The following is a 16,270-nucleotide window of genomic DNA, read 5'->3' as shown; positions in this document are numbered from 1 at the left end:
TAATGGCCTTTCAATGAATGGCTGTCCAGCTGTAGACAATAAGGCTAGACCCTCAAGTCATTTACCTAATCAACATACAGTAGCTCATGTACAAGGCAGTGCAGGTTTACTGAGTGACTGATTCAGAACAGTAAATATTTTCTGCCATAACTACAAATAACCAGACAAAGACATTTGCAGACCTTTTAGAAATGTATTTACAATCATAAGAGGAAATATCACAAGAGGAAGATAGCGCAATGTAATACACAGGTGAAAAGTGTGATGAAAGGGGAAATAAGAGAAAAAACACAAAGTAAACACAAGTCAATGAATGAATGAATGAGAAAATAAGGAAATATAAAAAAAAACATGTTCCCCCCAGTAAATTAGACCCCATCTTAACGTGTGAATAAGAAAAAAGCCCACAACACCAGTTTTTGGGGTGAGACCGAGGGCTCTGTCTCACTCGAGAGTGGACGGAGTGGACACAGTACTGATCGATGGTCCTGTGAAAGTACATCGTCATGTCCCTGACAAACGGGAGGCATTGATCAGAAGGAACAGACACCACCCATGGTACTATGCCGTCGTAGACGGCCTTTGCTGGACCCTGCTGCTCTTTCTGTAACTCCTGCTGCCGTTTCTTTAACTCATCCACCCGTTGCATAATGTCAGTGTCCAAAGGATCCTCAGCTGTCTTCCTCTTCCCGCCACTGGAGCTGGGTCGGGGAGATGGGGCGGCGGTTGATGGAGTTGCAGGGCAGAGAGCAAGGGTGTGCCTGGACGGTGAATTAAGTGTTGGTGAGAGTGGCCTGGGCGTTGGGGAAAATGGCCGGGGAGGTGATGAACCAGGCCGGGGAGGTGATAAACCGTCCAAAACACCACCCCCCTCCAACACCTACAAGCAGATGGCGAACACATTAGAATACATTGCAAGCAAATCATAAAACATCTCCATGGGCTCCTTTTGAGTTCAAATGCTTACTCAAAAGAACTGATTTCATAAACATCTCAATCTAATTAGCACACACACCACAGTGCCTGTGTGTCAGATGTTTGAACTAGCCCTGCTAATCATTATGATAACAACACAGGCACTGAATATTTTCCACTCACAATTTCTCCCATCCAGAAAAGAGCTGATTTCACATGTTCTAACTAGGTCTCCTAAACATAAGATCACAAAGACACACACTGTACAAACGGACTTGGCTGCATGACAAGAGTACATACCTTATCTGGCGTATTGGTGTCTGTCTGACGATCTTTCACGTAAACACGAAGCCAATCCAGTTGTGGGACACACACCAGCAGCAGCCCCACTTCTCGTCTCCCTCACCTTTTTCAGATTGCGAACATACCGGTCCCGACTCTTTCTCCATGTTTCAGTATTGGTGTTCAAATTTCGTGATACAGTATATCCCTCCAGCTGTTGTATTTTGCGTGCTTGTCCGAATACAACTTCCTGTTGAACGCCGAACGAGGGAGAGCTTGGTTTGTTGTTTTGGAAAGTTTTGAAAGTCACTGGAAAAAGTGTTCAATTAAAAAAGTTTGGTTACAACCTTTTTGAGTTTGGATCCTGTGATGCGGTTGGCATCAGTTGCTGTGTCCGCTGCTATCTGTCCGGGGATCCTGCTGACCAAGGGTCTGAGGAGCTGCTTGACGTAGCAGCTAACCTGGCTACGAGCTGCCTATCAAGCTAGCAGGGTTTCCTTGAGGGCTTGAACGCAGTCCGCGATGCGGTTAGCCTTTGTGGCTGGGATCGCGGATTGTCGCCGGCTTGTGGCTGTCTAGATCCCTGATGTTTGTTGCTGTTTCCATATTCCTTGCGACCTGCCTTGTCTGGAACTGCGAGGAGTGACAAAGACCAAAGCCAGTGGGAGTACCGTTGAGGACAGTGGTGTCTCTCTATCACAGGTGAAGGATTTTTTAAACAAACAAAAAGAGTTCTACAAACAGTTGTTACAACAAGACAATGGCGTCAAGTGTTACCCAAATACTGGTGGAGTCAACTAATAAAATAATGGACGACCTGACCAGAGAGGTCCAGGATCTGAAGAACAGTTTGCAGTTCTCCCAGGGTCAGCTCGATGAGTTTAAACAGAAGAATGGCAAGATGACAGCAATCTGTAATTCACTGAGAGAGGACAACAGTTCTGTATGTGAATCCATGATAACAAATCAGAATATCTTGAGGGACAATCAAGGCGGAACAATTGTTGTGGACGTAATTGCAGAATCTCCAATTGAGACCTGGACGGAGTCTGAGGAAAAAGTGAGGGAAATTATCTCGGAGAAACTGAAGATGGACCACAGCAAGATTGAGGTGGAGCGTGCCCACAGGACTGGAAAACCCATCACCGGCCCAGGTGACAGGCCCAGGCCGATAGTGGTCAAGTTCCTGAGATTCAAGGACAAGGTAGCTGTTCTGGAAAGAGCCAAGAACTTGAGAGGAACGTATAGTTGAAGTCGGAAGTTTACGTACACTTAGGTTGGAGTCAATAAAACTTGTTTTTCAACCACTCCACACATTTCTTGTTAACAAACTAGAGTTTTGGCAAGTCGGTTAGGACATCTACAGTGGGGAAAAAAGTATTTAGTCAGCCACCAATTGTGCAAGTTCTCCCACTTAAAAAGATGAGAGAGGCCTGTAATTTTCATCATAGGTACACGTCAACTATGACAGACAAATTGAGATTTTTTTCCCCCAGAAAATCACATTGTAGGATTTTTTATGAATTTATTTGCAAATTATGGTGGAAAATAAGTATTTGGTCAATAACAAAAGTTTCTCAATACTTTGTTATATACCCTTTGTTGGCAATGACACAGGTCAAACGTTTTCTGTAAGTCTTCACAAGGTTTTCACACACTGTTGCTGGTATTTTGGCCCATTCCTCCATGCAGATCTCCTCTAGAGCAGTGATGTTTTGGGGCTGTCGCTGGGCAACACAGACTTTTAACTCCCTCCAAAGATTTTCTATGGGGTTGAGATCTGGAGACTGGCTAGGCCGCTCCAGGACCTTGAAATGCTTCTTACGAAGCCACTCCTTCGTTGCCCGGGCGGTGTGTTTGGGATCATTGTCATGCTGAAAGACCCAGCCACGTTTAATCTTCAATGCCCTTGCTGATGGAAGGAGGATTTCACTCAAAATCTCACGATACATGGCCCCATTCATTCTTTCCTTTTCACGGATCAGTCGTCCTGGTCCCTTTGCAGAAAAACAGCCCCAAAGCATGATGTTTCCACCCCCATGCTTCACAGTAGGTATGGTGTTCTTTGGATGCAACTCAGCATTCTTTGTCCTCCAAACACGACGAGTTGAGTTTTTACCAAAAAGTTATATTTTGGTTTCATCTGACCATATGACATTCTCCCAATCCTCTTCTGGATCATCCAAATGCACTCTAGCAAACTTCAGACGGGCCTGGACATGTACTGGCTTAAGCAGGGGGACACGTCTGGCACTGCAGGATTTGAGTCCCTGGCGGCGTAGTGTGTTACTGATGGTAGGCTTTGTTACTTTGGTCCCAGCTCTCTGCAGGTCATTCACTAGGTCCCCCCGTGTGGTTCTGGGATTTTTGCTCACCGTTCTTGTGATCATTTTGACCCCACGGGGTGAGATCTTGCGTGGAGCCCCAGATTGAGGGAGATTATCAGTGGTCTTGTATGTCTTCCATTTCCTAATAATTGCGCCCACAGTTGATTTCTTCAAACCAAGCTGCTTACCTATTGCAGATTCAGTCTTCCCAGCCTGGTGCAGGTCTACAATTTTGTTTCTGGTGTCCTTTGACAGCTCTTTGGTCTTGGCCATAGTGGAGTTTGGAGTGTGACTGTTTGAGGTTGTGGACAGGTGTCTTTTATACTGATAACAAGTTCAAACAGGTGCCATTAATACAGGTAACGAGTGGAGGACAGAGGAGCCTCTTATAGAAGAAGTTACAGGTCTGTGAGAGCCAGAAATCTTGCTTGTTTGTAGGTGACCAAATACTTATTTTCCACCATAATTTGCAAATAAATTCATTAAAAATCCTACAATGTGATTTTCTGGAATTTTATTTCTCAATTTGTCTGTCATAGTTGACGTGTACCTATGATGAAAATTACAGGCCTCTCTCATCTTTTTACGTGGGAGAACTTGCACAATTGGTGGCTGACTAAATACTTTTTTTCCCCACTGTACTTTGTGCATGACACAAGTAATTTTTCCAACAATTCTTTACAGACAGATTATTTCACTTATAATTCACTGGATCACAATTCCAGTGGGTCAGAAGTTTACATACACTAAGTTCACTGTGCCTTTAAACTGCTTGGAAAATTGCAGAAAATGATGTCATGGCTTTAGAAGCTTCTGAGGCTAATTGACATCATTTGAGTCAATTGGAGGTGTACCTGTGGATGTATCTCAAGGCCTACCTTTAAACTCAGTGCCTCTTTGCTTGACATCATGGGAAAATCAAAAGAAATCAGCCAAGACCTCAGAAAAAGTTTTAGACCTCCACAAGTCTGGTTCATCCTTGGGAGCAATTTCCAAACGCCTGAAGGTACCACGTTCATCTGTACAAACAATAGTACGCAAGTATAAACACCATGGGACCACGCAGCCGTCATACCGTTCAGGAAGTAGACGTGTTCTGTCTCCTAGAGATGAACATACTGCGAAAAGTGCAAATCAATCCCAGAACAACAGCAAAGGACCTTGTGAAGATGCTGGAGGAAACAGGTACAAAAGTATCTATATTCACAGTAAAACGAGTCCTATATCGACATAACCTAAAAGGCCGCTCAGCAAGGAAGAAGCCACTGCTCCAAAACCGCCATAAAAAAAACAGACTACAGTTTGCAACTGCACATGGGGACAAAGATTGTACTTTTTGGTCTGATGAAATAAAAATAGAACTGTTTGTCCATAATGACCATGTTTGAATTATGTTTGGAGGAAAAAGGGGAAGGCTTGCAAGCCGAAGAACACCATCCCAACCGTGAAGCATGGGGGTGGCAGCATCATGCTGTGGGGGTGCTTTGCTACAAGAGGGACTGGTGCACTTGGCAAAATGGCTTAAGGACAACAAAGTCAAGGTATTGGAGTGGCCATCACAAAGCCCTGACCTCAATCCTATAGAACATTTGTGGGCAGAAATGAAAAAGCGTGTGCGAGCAAGGAGGCCTACAAACCTGACTCAGTTACACCAGCTCTGTCAGGAGGAATGGGCCAAAATTCACCCAACTTATTGTGGGAAGCTTGTGGAAGGCTACCTGAAATGTTTGACCCAAGTTAAACAATTTAAAGGCAATGCTACCAAATAGTAATTGAGTGTATGTCAACTTCTGACCCACTGGGAATGTGATGAAAGATATAAAAGATGAAATAAATCATTCTCTTTACTATTATTCTGACATTTCACATTCTTAAAATAAAGTGATTATCCTAACTGACCTAAGACAGGGAATTTTTACTAGGATTAAATGTCAGGAATTGTGAAAAACTGAGTTTAAATGTACTTGGCTAAGGTGTATGTAAACTTCCGACTTCAACTGTACATCTTCCTCAACGAGGACAATCCTGAAGCTGTGCGCCAGAAGAGGGAAGAACCTATCCCAGCCATGAAAGCAGCCAGAGCATGTGGGGACATCGCTATGACAGGCTTATTGTCCACCAACCCTCCCAAAAGCCTGGAAGGGATGAGAGAGCCAGGCCTATGGGTTCGTAGTTCAACCCCTACGCACACACAAACTTACACACACCAACTGATTAATGGACTGCTGAATGTTATTTTTTTCTCTTGATTTGATTGTTATTTTAAATATTGTATCTATCTCTGAAAATAGCCCGTATTAATATACAGTACATTCGACCACTTGACTTTTTCCACATGTTATTCTAAAATTGATGAAATTGTTTTTTCCCCCCTCATCAATCTACACACAATACCCCATAATGACGAAGCAAAAACAGGTTTTTAGACATTTTTGTTATTATTATATATATTTTTAAACAGAAATATCACATTTACATAAGTAATTTGTTGAAGCACCTTTGGCAGCGATTACAGCCTTGAGTCGTGTTGGGTATGACGCTACAAGCTTGGCACAGCTGTACTTGGGGAGTGTCTTCCATTCTTCTCTGCAGGTCCACTCAAGCTCTGTCAGGTTGGATGGGGAGCGTTGCCGCACAGCTATCTGCAGGTCTCTCCAGAGATGTTCGATCGGGTTCAACATTCAGAGACTTGTCCCGAAGCCACTCCTGCATTGTCTTGGCTGTGTGCTTAGGGTTGTGGTCCTGTTGGCAGGTGAACCTTCGCCCCAGTCTGAGGTCCTGAGCGTTCTGGAGCAGGTTTTCATCAAGGATCTCGCTGTACTCCATTAATCTTTCCCTCGATCCAGACTAGTCTCCCAGTCTCTGCTGCTGAAAAACATCCCCACAGCATGATGCTGCCACCACCATACTTCACCATAGGGATGGTGCAAGGTTTCCTCCAGTCATGACACTTGGCATTCAGGCCAAAGAGTTCAATCTTGGTTTCATCAGACCAGAGAATCTTGTTTCTCATGGTCTGAGAGTCCTTTAGGTGCCTTTTGGCAAACTCCAAGCAGGCTGTCATGTGCCTTTTACTGAGGAGTGGCTTCCGTCTTGCCACTCTACCATAAAGGCCTGATTGGTGGAGTGCTGCAGAGATGGTTGTCCTTCTGGAAGGTTCTCCCATCACCACAGAGGAACTCTGGAGCTCTGTCAGAGTGACCATCGGGTTCTTGGTCACCTCACTGACCAAGGCCCTTTTCCCCCGATTGCTCAGTTTGGCCAGGCGGCCAGCTCTAGGAAGAGTCTTGGTGGTTCCAAACTTCTTCCATTTAAGAATGATGGAGGCCACTGTGTTCTTGGGGACCTTCAATGCTGCAGAAATGTTTTGGTACCTTTCCCCAGATCTGTGCCTAGACACAATCCTGTCTCGGAGCTCTAAGGACAATTCCTTCGACCTCATGGCTTGGTTCTTACTCTGACATGCACTGTCAACTGTGGGACCTTATATAGACAGGTGTGTGCTTTCCAAATCATGTCCAATCAATTGAATTTACCACAGGTGGACTCCAATCAAGTTATAGAAACATCCCAAGGATGATCAATGGAAACAGGATGCACCTGAGCTCAAATTTGAGTCTCATAGCAAAGGGTATGAATACTTAATAAGTTATTTGTTTTTTACCTTTAATACATTTGCAAAAATTTCTAAAAACTTGTTTTTACTTAGTCATTATGGGATATTGTGTATAGATTGATGAAGAAAAACATTTATTTAATCAATTTTAGAATAAGGCTGTAACGTAACAAAATGTTGAAAAAGTCAATGGGTCTGAATACTTTCCGAATGCACTGTAACATCTAAAGAATAGACAGGAATACTTATGGGGGAGGTGTTGCTGCATTTACTCAGAGCCATATCCCTGTAATGCTTAAAGAAAATATCATGTCAAGTTTAATTGAAGTGTTGTGGTTGAAGGTTCACCTGCCTCATCTAATGCCTATTATTTTGGGTTGTTGCTATAGGCCACCAAGTGCTAACAGTCAGTATTTAAATAATGTGTATAAAATGCTTGATAGTGTATGTGATGTAAACAGAGAGGGACCTGAATATTGACTGGTTTTCATCAAGCTGTCCGCTCAAGAGGAAGCTTCTCACTGTAACCAGTGTCTGTAATCTGGTTCAGGTTATTAATCGACCTACCAGGGTGTTTACAAACTCTACAGGAACAAGATCATCCACATGTATTGATCAAATTGTTACTCCTACTGTAGAACTTTGTTCTAAAACTGTATCCATACCCATTGGATGCAGTGATCACAATATAGTGGCTATATCCAGGAAAGCCAAAGTTCCAAAAGCTGGGCCTAAAATAGTGTATAAGAGAGCTTAGAAAATATTTTGCTGTGACTCTTATAATAATAATGATATAACAAATATTTGTTGGTCTGATGTGATTAATAAGGAGCATCCAGACTCTGCACTTGATGAATTTATGAAATTGATAAACATGTTAAGAAACTGACTGTTAGAACTGTTTAGGTTCCATGGATTGATGAGGAATTCAACAACTGTGTGGTTGAAACAGATGGGCCTGGCTGCACATCTGACTGGCTGATTTACCGCAAATTGAGAAATTATGTGACTAAACTCAACAAAAAGAAGAAGAAACCGTATTATGAAGCTGAGAACAATCATATAAAGTATGATGGAAAAAAAACTTTGGAGTACTTTAAATGAAATTATGGGCAGAAAGATGAATTCAACTGCTTATTCCTCACAAAACCATTTGATGTTGTCAATTATTTTTATGATTACTTAATTTGCAAAGTGGGCAAACTTAGCCAGGAAATGCCAACAACGAACAGTGAGCCATCGTATTAATGCATAAAAAAACAAATCATGAAAGAAAAGCATTGTAAGTTTGAATTTTGTAATGTTAGTGTGGGAGAGGTGGAAAAAGGATTGTTATTGATCAATAATGACAAACCTCCTGGCATTGACAACATAGATGGAAAACTACTGAGGATGGTAGCTGACTCTATTGCCACTCCTATCTATCATTTTTTAATCTGAGCCGAGATGAAAGTCTTTGTCCTCAGACCTGGAGGGAAGCCAAAGTAATTCCGCTAAAGCAGTAAAGCGGCCTTTACTGGTTCTAACAGCAGACCTGTCAGCTCGCTGCCCACTCTTTGTGTTTGACTAAATCCAATGCTTTTTCTCTGTTAACAAATTAACAACAGACTTTCAGCATGCATATAGAGAAGGGCACTCAACATGTACTGCACTGACACAAATGACTGATGATTGGTTGAAAGAAATTGATAATAAGACGATTGTGGGAGCTGTACTGTTAGATTTCAGTGCAGCCTTTGACCAAAACCCGTTGTTGAGAAAACATTTGTGTTATGGCTAGGGCTGTTGTGGTGACCTTATTACCGCCACACCGGCAGTCATGAGTCATGACCGCTGTAAAATTCCACGTGACCGTTGAGTCATGGTAATCTCCTTTTATGCACTCTGGACAAGCTTTGGTAGTACCCAACTTGCTAACGACCATCAGGTCCTAATGGCCTGGTACTCAGGGCTCTACTGTCCCTCTAACCACTCTGACATCAATGCAAATGCAATCGATAATTACATCAAACACTTATCTTCAAAACAGCATCCTGCTTTTAAAACTCACCTCACTGTGATGATCAATTTGAAGAAAGAAGTTCAACAGCAGGTTGAAACTGAGTGTAAAACATGATCATTGTGGATGTTGTTTCAAAGCCTAACACAACGGAATGGACAGCGCTTTCTAACGTGATTAATTCAAAACACCCATACATATATTAGAGCTTATGCGTAGGCTTATGAGCCCAAGCCCGAAAAAAAAAAACGGAATTCAAATTATGATTGTTCCTTATTCAATACATAGCCTACCACATATTATGCATGGCAGTGAAACATAAAACAAAACTGATTTAAGATGTCTTTGGTACATAATTGGTCTAGCATATACTCCAAAATTAAACAATTAGAGTAGGCCTAATAGTCTTTGAGTGTGGACTGTATTATTATGCATACTGGATGGACTGGGTACCTTATGCTACGCTCCAAAATGTATATCCATGAGTCTTGGAGAGAACGTATATCCCTAGGCGATGCTGTTGGTTCATTGATCATGCAGGGCGGCTTACAGGTAGCCTACAATTATTGTGAATTTGTATTTGATTTTGAATAGCCTAGTAATAGGGATTTTTCAATATTTTCATAATTAATTGGGTGGGACATAACTTTTAGCTATACAGAATATCTCACCACCGTGCGTTTCCATCTCCTCCACTCTCTCCTTTATTCCTTTCTCGAGCGTGCAGAGGGGCTGTCAACAGTTTAGTGATATTTTTCGTTGCGAAAACTTGTTACTATCGATGTTCCCGAACATATTTCACTTGGTTTCCTAAATTAAGCACTGGGTAGCTGCAGGAACAGGTTTGGAGAGCCCATGGCATACAGAGTTTGGGCGTAACATCACCTGTCACGCAACGAGAGCATGCTCCTCAAACAGTAGTTGAAATAAGTGTTCTTATATTTTATTTCTCAGCTGCTCATATTCAGCACAGCTCCACTATAACACCAAAGTAGCCTACCAGGCATCATTGAAAAACGGACCGGTGGGAAAGCGCGTGGCCTCCGTTCATTATCTGAGTGCATACAGATGACATGTCTTCTTTCCCCTGCCCCTCTTCCCTGCCCATTTGATAATGGGCCATTCTAGATCGAAACAAATGTTACATATTAGTAAAGACTAGATCAAATGGAGAATAGTCTGATGGGTGAAAATATGATCACTTGATGAGAGAACAGCTATGCAGCCTTAGGCAAGAAACAGAGCGCAAGCTTTTTTGCGACTTTCTCAAATCATCATGCAGCCCATATATGTTTTAATTTCTAAGACATTCTAAGGTTTGTATCATTCACAACTAAAGTTTCCAAATAACTCTAAATCTGGCTTATATGGCCTGTTTCAAATGCTAACTTTTACGCTCAACATAGCCATTCAGCTAAGTTCAATTATATTCTTCTTGCTATAAAATCATATAATATAAAATAATGGCATGGGACTTATAAGCATATCTTGTCAGCTAAATGAACAAGCCTACAGCATGGAGCATAGCCAGATAACATACAGTAGGCCAACTCACATTCTGTTCTTCGGAAATGCATTTCTCTTCACATCATAATGTTTCTTTAGACCTGACTAAAATGAATAATGGATTTATTGTGATGGTGTATATTAAATTGATTTATTACACAACATTTCATGACCGCCACAGCCCTAGTTATGGCTTTTCAACCTCTGCCATATCGTGAATTCAGAGCTATCTACTCAAGAGGGTTTTCTTTAATGGAAGCTTATCTAATGTCAAACTTTAAAGTGTGGTGTATCACAGGGCAGCTCTCTAGGCCCTCTACTCTTTTCTATTTTTACCAATGACCTGCCACTGGCATTAAAAAAAGCCTGTGTGTCCATGTATGCTGATGATTCAACCCTATACGCATCAGCAACCACAGCTAATGAAGTCACTGAAACCCTTAACAAAGACTTGCAGTCAGTTTTGGAATGGTTGGCCAGAAATATACTGGTCCTGAACATCTCTAAAACTAAGAGCATTGTATTTGGTACAAATCATTCCCTAAGTTCTAGACCTCAGCTGAATCTGGTACTGAACGGTGTGGCTGTTGAACAAGTTGAGGAGACTAAATTACTTAGTGTTACCTTAGATTGTAAACTGTCATGGTCAAAAAACAAATAGATTCAATGGTTGTAACGATGGGGAGAGGTCTGTCTGTGATAAAGAGATGCTCTACTTTTTCTAACACAACACTCCACAGAGCAAGTGTTGGCTCTAGTTTGATCTTATCTTGATTATTGTCCAGTGATATGGTCAAGTGCTGCAGAGGGCTAATATCAATACTATGCATGCCAGTCTTTGGCTAAAAGTTGAGGAAAGACTAACTGCATCACTTCTTGTTTTTATAAGAAACATGTATGTGTTCGAAATTCCTAATTGTTTGTATAGTCAACTTACACACAACACTGTCTTTTTCATTATGTGTCGGGCCCCAGTAAGACTAGCTGTCGCCATTGGCGTTGGCTAATGGGTATCCTAATAAAGTAAAATAAAAATCGAAGGGTTGTAGAGGTATTGTCTCACCAGCACGCACAGACAATATTCAAAACTGGTAAAATCGCATCAAATTAAATGTTATTTGTCACATGCGCCGAATACAACAGATATATAGAATTTACCGTGAAATGCTTACTTACAAGCCCTTAACCAACAATGCAGTTCAAGAAACAGAGTTAAAATAATATTTACTACATAAACTAAAGTATATAAAAAATAAAGTAACACAAGAAAATGACATAGCAATAACGAGGCTATATACAGAGGGTACCGGTACCGAGTCAATGTGCGGGGGTACAGGTTAGTCGAGGTAATTTGATAATAAACAGCGAGTAGCAGCAGTGTAAATAGTCCAGGTATGCATTTGAATAATTGTTCAGCAGTCTTATGGCTTGGGGGTAGAAGCTGTTAAGGAGCCTTTTGGTCCTAGACTTGGTGCTCCGGTACCGCTTTCCGTGCGGTAGCAGAGAGAACAGTCTATGACAATTTTTTGGGCCTTCCACTGACACCGCCTAGTATATACAGTTTAAGTCGGAAGTTTATATACACCTTAGCCAAGTACATTTAAACTCTGTTTTTCACAATTCCTGACATTTAATCCTAGTAAAAATTCAGTTAGGATCACCACTTTATTTTAAGAATGTGAAATGTCAGAATAATAGTAGAGAGAATGATTTATTTCAGCTTTTATTTCTTTCATCACATTCCCAGTGGGTCAGAAGTTTACATACACTCAATTACTATTTGGTAGCATTGCCTTTAAATTGTTTAACTTGGGTCAAATGTTTTGGGTAGCCTTCCACAAGCTTCCCATAATAAGTTGGGTGAATTTTGGCCCATTCCTCCTGACAGAGCTGGTGTAACGGAGTCAGGTTTGTAGGACTCCTTGCTCGCACACACTTTTTCAGTTCTGCCCACAAATGTTCTATAGGATTGAGGTCAGGGCTTTGTGATGGCCACTCCAATACCTTGACATTGTTGTCCTTAAGCCATTTTGCCACAACTTTGGAAGTATGCTTGGGGTCATTGTCCATTTGGAAGACCCGTTTGCGACCAGGCTTTAACTTCCTGACTGATGTCTTGAAATGTTGCTTCAATATATCCACCTAATTTTCCTTCCTCATGATGCCATCTATTTTGTGAAGTGCACCAGTCCCTCCTGCAGCAAATCACCCCCACAGCATGATGCTGCCACCCCCGTGCTTCACGGTTGGGATGGTGTTCTTTTGTACCTGTTTCCTCCAGCATCTTCACAAGGTCCTTTGCTGTTGTTCTGGGATTGATTTTCACTTTTCGCACCAAAGTACGTTCATCTCTAGGAGACAGAACGCGTCTCCTTCCTGAGCGGTATGACGGCTGCGTGGTCCCATGGTGTTTATACTTGCGTACTATTGTTTGTACAGATGTATGTGGTACCTTCTGGCATTTGGAAATTGCTCCCAAGGATGAACCAGACATGTGGAGGTCTACCATTTCTTTTCTGAGGTCTTGGCTGATTTATTTTGATTTTCCCATGATGTCAAGCAAAGAGACACTGAGTTTGAAGGTAGGCCTTGAAATACATCCACAGGTACACCTCCTATTGATTCAAATTATGTCAATTAGCCTATCGGAAGCTTCTAAAGCCATGACATCATTTTCTGGAATTTTCCAAGCTGTTTAAAGGCACAGTCAACTTAGTGTAGGTAAACTTCTGACCCACTGGAATTGTGATACAGTGAATTATAAGTGAAATAATCTGTCTGTAAACAATTGTTGGAAAAATTACTTGTGTCATGCACAAAGTAGATGTCCTAACCGACTTACCAAAACTATAGTTTGTTAACAAGACATTTGTGGAGTGGTTGAAAAACGAGTTTTAATGACTAAGTGTATGTAATTTTCTGACTTCAACTGTATGGTCCTGGATGTCAGGAAGCTTGGCCCCAGTGATGTACTGGGCCGTACGCACTGCCCTCTGTAGCGCCTTACGGTCGGAGGCCGAGCAGTTGCCATACCAGGCGGTGCTGCAACCAGTCAGGATGCTCTCGATGGTGCAGCTGTAGACATTTTTGAGGATCTGAGGACCCATGCCAAATCTTTTCAGTCTCCTGAGGGAGAATAGGCATTGTCGTGCCCTCTTCACAACTTTCTTGGTGTGTTTGGACCATGATAGTTTGTTGGTGATGTGGACACCAATGAACTTGAAGCTCTCAACCTGCTCATCTACAGCCCCGTCGATGAGAATGGGGGCATGCTCAGTCCTCCTTTTCCTGTAGTCCACAATAATTTCCTTTGTCTTGATCACGTTGAGGAAGAGGTTGTTATCCTGGCACCACAAGGCCAGGTTTCTGACCTCATCCCTATAGGCTGTCTCATCGTTGTCGGTGATCAGGCTTACCACTGTTGTGTCGTCGGCAAACTTAAGGATGGTGTTGGAGTTGTGCTTGGCCATGCAGTCATGGGTGAACAGGGAGTACAGAAGGGGACTGAGCACGCACCCCTGAGGGGCCCCCGTGTTGAGGATCAGAGTGGCAGATGTGTTGTTACCTACCCATACCACCTGGGGGCGGCCCGACAGGAAGTCCAGGATCCAGTTGCAGAGGGAGAAGTTTAGTCCCAGGGTCCTTAGCTTAGTGATGAGCTTTGAGGGCACTATGGTGTTGAACGCTGAGCTGTAGTCAATGAATAGCATTCTCACGTACATGTTCCTTTTGTCCAGGTGGGAAAGGGCAGTGTGGAGTGCAATAGAGATTGCATCGTCTGTGGATCTGTTTGGGCGGTATGCAAGTTGGAGTGGATCTAGGGTTTCTGGGATAATGGTGTTGATGTGAGCCATGACCAGCCTTTCAAAACACTTCATGGCTACAGACGTGAGTGCTACGGGTCGGTAGTCATTTAGGCAGGTTACCTTAGTGTTCTTGGTCACAGGGACTATCGTGGTCTGCCTGAAACATGTTGGTATTACAGACTCAGTCAGGGACAGGTTGAAAATGTCAGTGAAGACACTTGCCAGTTGGTCAGCGCATGCTCGGAGTACACGTCCTGGTAATCCATCTGGCCCTGCAGCCTTGTGAATGTTGACCTGTTTAAAGGTGTTACTCACATCGGCTATGGAGAGCGTGATCACACAGTCGTCCGGAACAGTTGATGCTCTCATACATGCTTCAGTGTTGCTTGCTTTAGCTCAGTGCGGATGTTGCCTGTAATCCATGGCTTCTGATTGGGGTATGTATGTACGGTCACTGTGGGGATGATATCATCGATGCACTTATTGATGAAGCCAGTGACTGATGTGGTGTACTCTTCAATGCCATCGTAAGAATCCCGGAACATATTCCAGTCTGTGCTAGCAAAAAAGTCCTGTAGCTTAGCATCTGCGTCATCTGACCACTTCTGTACTTCCTGCTTCAGTTTTTGCTTGTAAGCAGGAATCAGGAGGATAGAATTATGGTCAGATTTGCCAGATGGAGGGCGGGGTAATCTCCTCTGCAAAAACGTCCAAATTAATGTCCGATTTCTTGAGTTATCTTAGATTAATAAGACTATTTTGAGGAAGTGTATAATGGCTACGGCGTCTCAAAATGGACACAGTACTATTGCTGCTTTTTTTCTCATTGTTCAAGCGAAGGTCTTTTATGGGAGTATGCGAGCACACTCATTCGTTTCTCCTAGCTGAGTTCGGCTAGGCGGCAGCCAAACTGAAGCATGCTGATGCCTTTAGAGACTGCTGCTGTAGGCTCGGCCCTAATCTATGTTCTCTCTGTCACTTCCAGCCGCATGGCAAATGGCTCAACAAAACACAAAGGCCAATACTTTAAGGACCAGTACGCCCTTCTGAGGGGCCAAACTGTATCTCTCTCTCCAACAGTAACCAGATAACTGACTATTGAATGTGTGATAGAATACTATGGTATCCATGTATGGTATCTATCTGAAACCTGTCACCTAAGGAGGACTCAGATGCCATCTATATGAATGTAGTTTCCATCTATATGGTTACTTGTGGTTGTTCAGCGTGAACTCTGACGACACTGTATGCAATTGTCCTCTCAGGAATGCTGGTCATCACACATAGATGTGACCCCCTTCCTAGAGGCTAGTTTGATCTGATTGGATATCTTAGTTGTACTACATTTGGTTTGGTCTGTGGATTGGTCAACAATTTCTTTATACAAACAAGTCAGATCTGGTTTAAATGGAATGAAGGTCTGTTGTTCTTTTCTTCTCCTGTTTCCAGCCCATGGAATAAGGTTGTATAGAAATGTTCATTTTGTGAGCTACCCAGGCCCATGGCCTGAGTAGGTCTGATTAGTTCATGCTTTGTCTTGTAAGTTAACCTTGATTGTGAATGCTTTGTTAATGTCAATATTGCCTTGTATCTTAAGCTTTATGCCTTGTATGTGAATCCATTCATTTTACCAAGTTATTAAATAATACTTGCTTTGATATTCGCTTCTCATGACCATTCCTTGATCTTAGCCAGCTAAACACATAATACTTGATTGCACATGGTTTCACTATACTAGTTGACATATTCCCTACAACATTTCTCATTTCATACACGCATGTGCATGGGCATTTACACACACGCACCCACAAACCCCCCC

General features: G+C 42.5%; 1 protein-coding gene across 1 annotated transcript in view; it reads right to left on the bottom strand.

Moving 5' to 3' along the window:
- The window catches only part of LOC311099370 (netrin-G2-like), a gene marked incomplete at its 5' end in the record, with an annotated part of 126,592 nt that overhangs the window by 6,045 nt on the left and 104,277 nt on the right, over positions 1 to 16,270 (bottom strand). The gene's annotated exons all lie outside the window — the stretch shown is intronic.

This window comes from Coregonus lavaretus (assembly GCF_964263955.1).
Source record: "Coregonus lavaretus genome assembly, chromosome: 24".
NCBI lineage: Eukaryota > Metazoa > Chordata > Actinopteri > Salmoniformes > Salmonidae > Coregonus > Coregonus lavaretus.
This window is presented reverse-complemented; position numbering and strand designations above follow the sequence as displayed.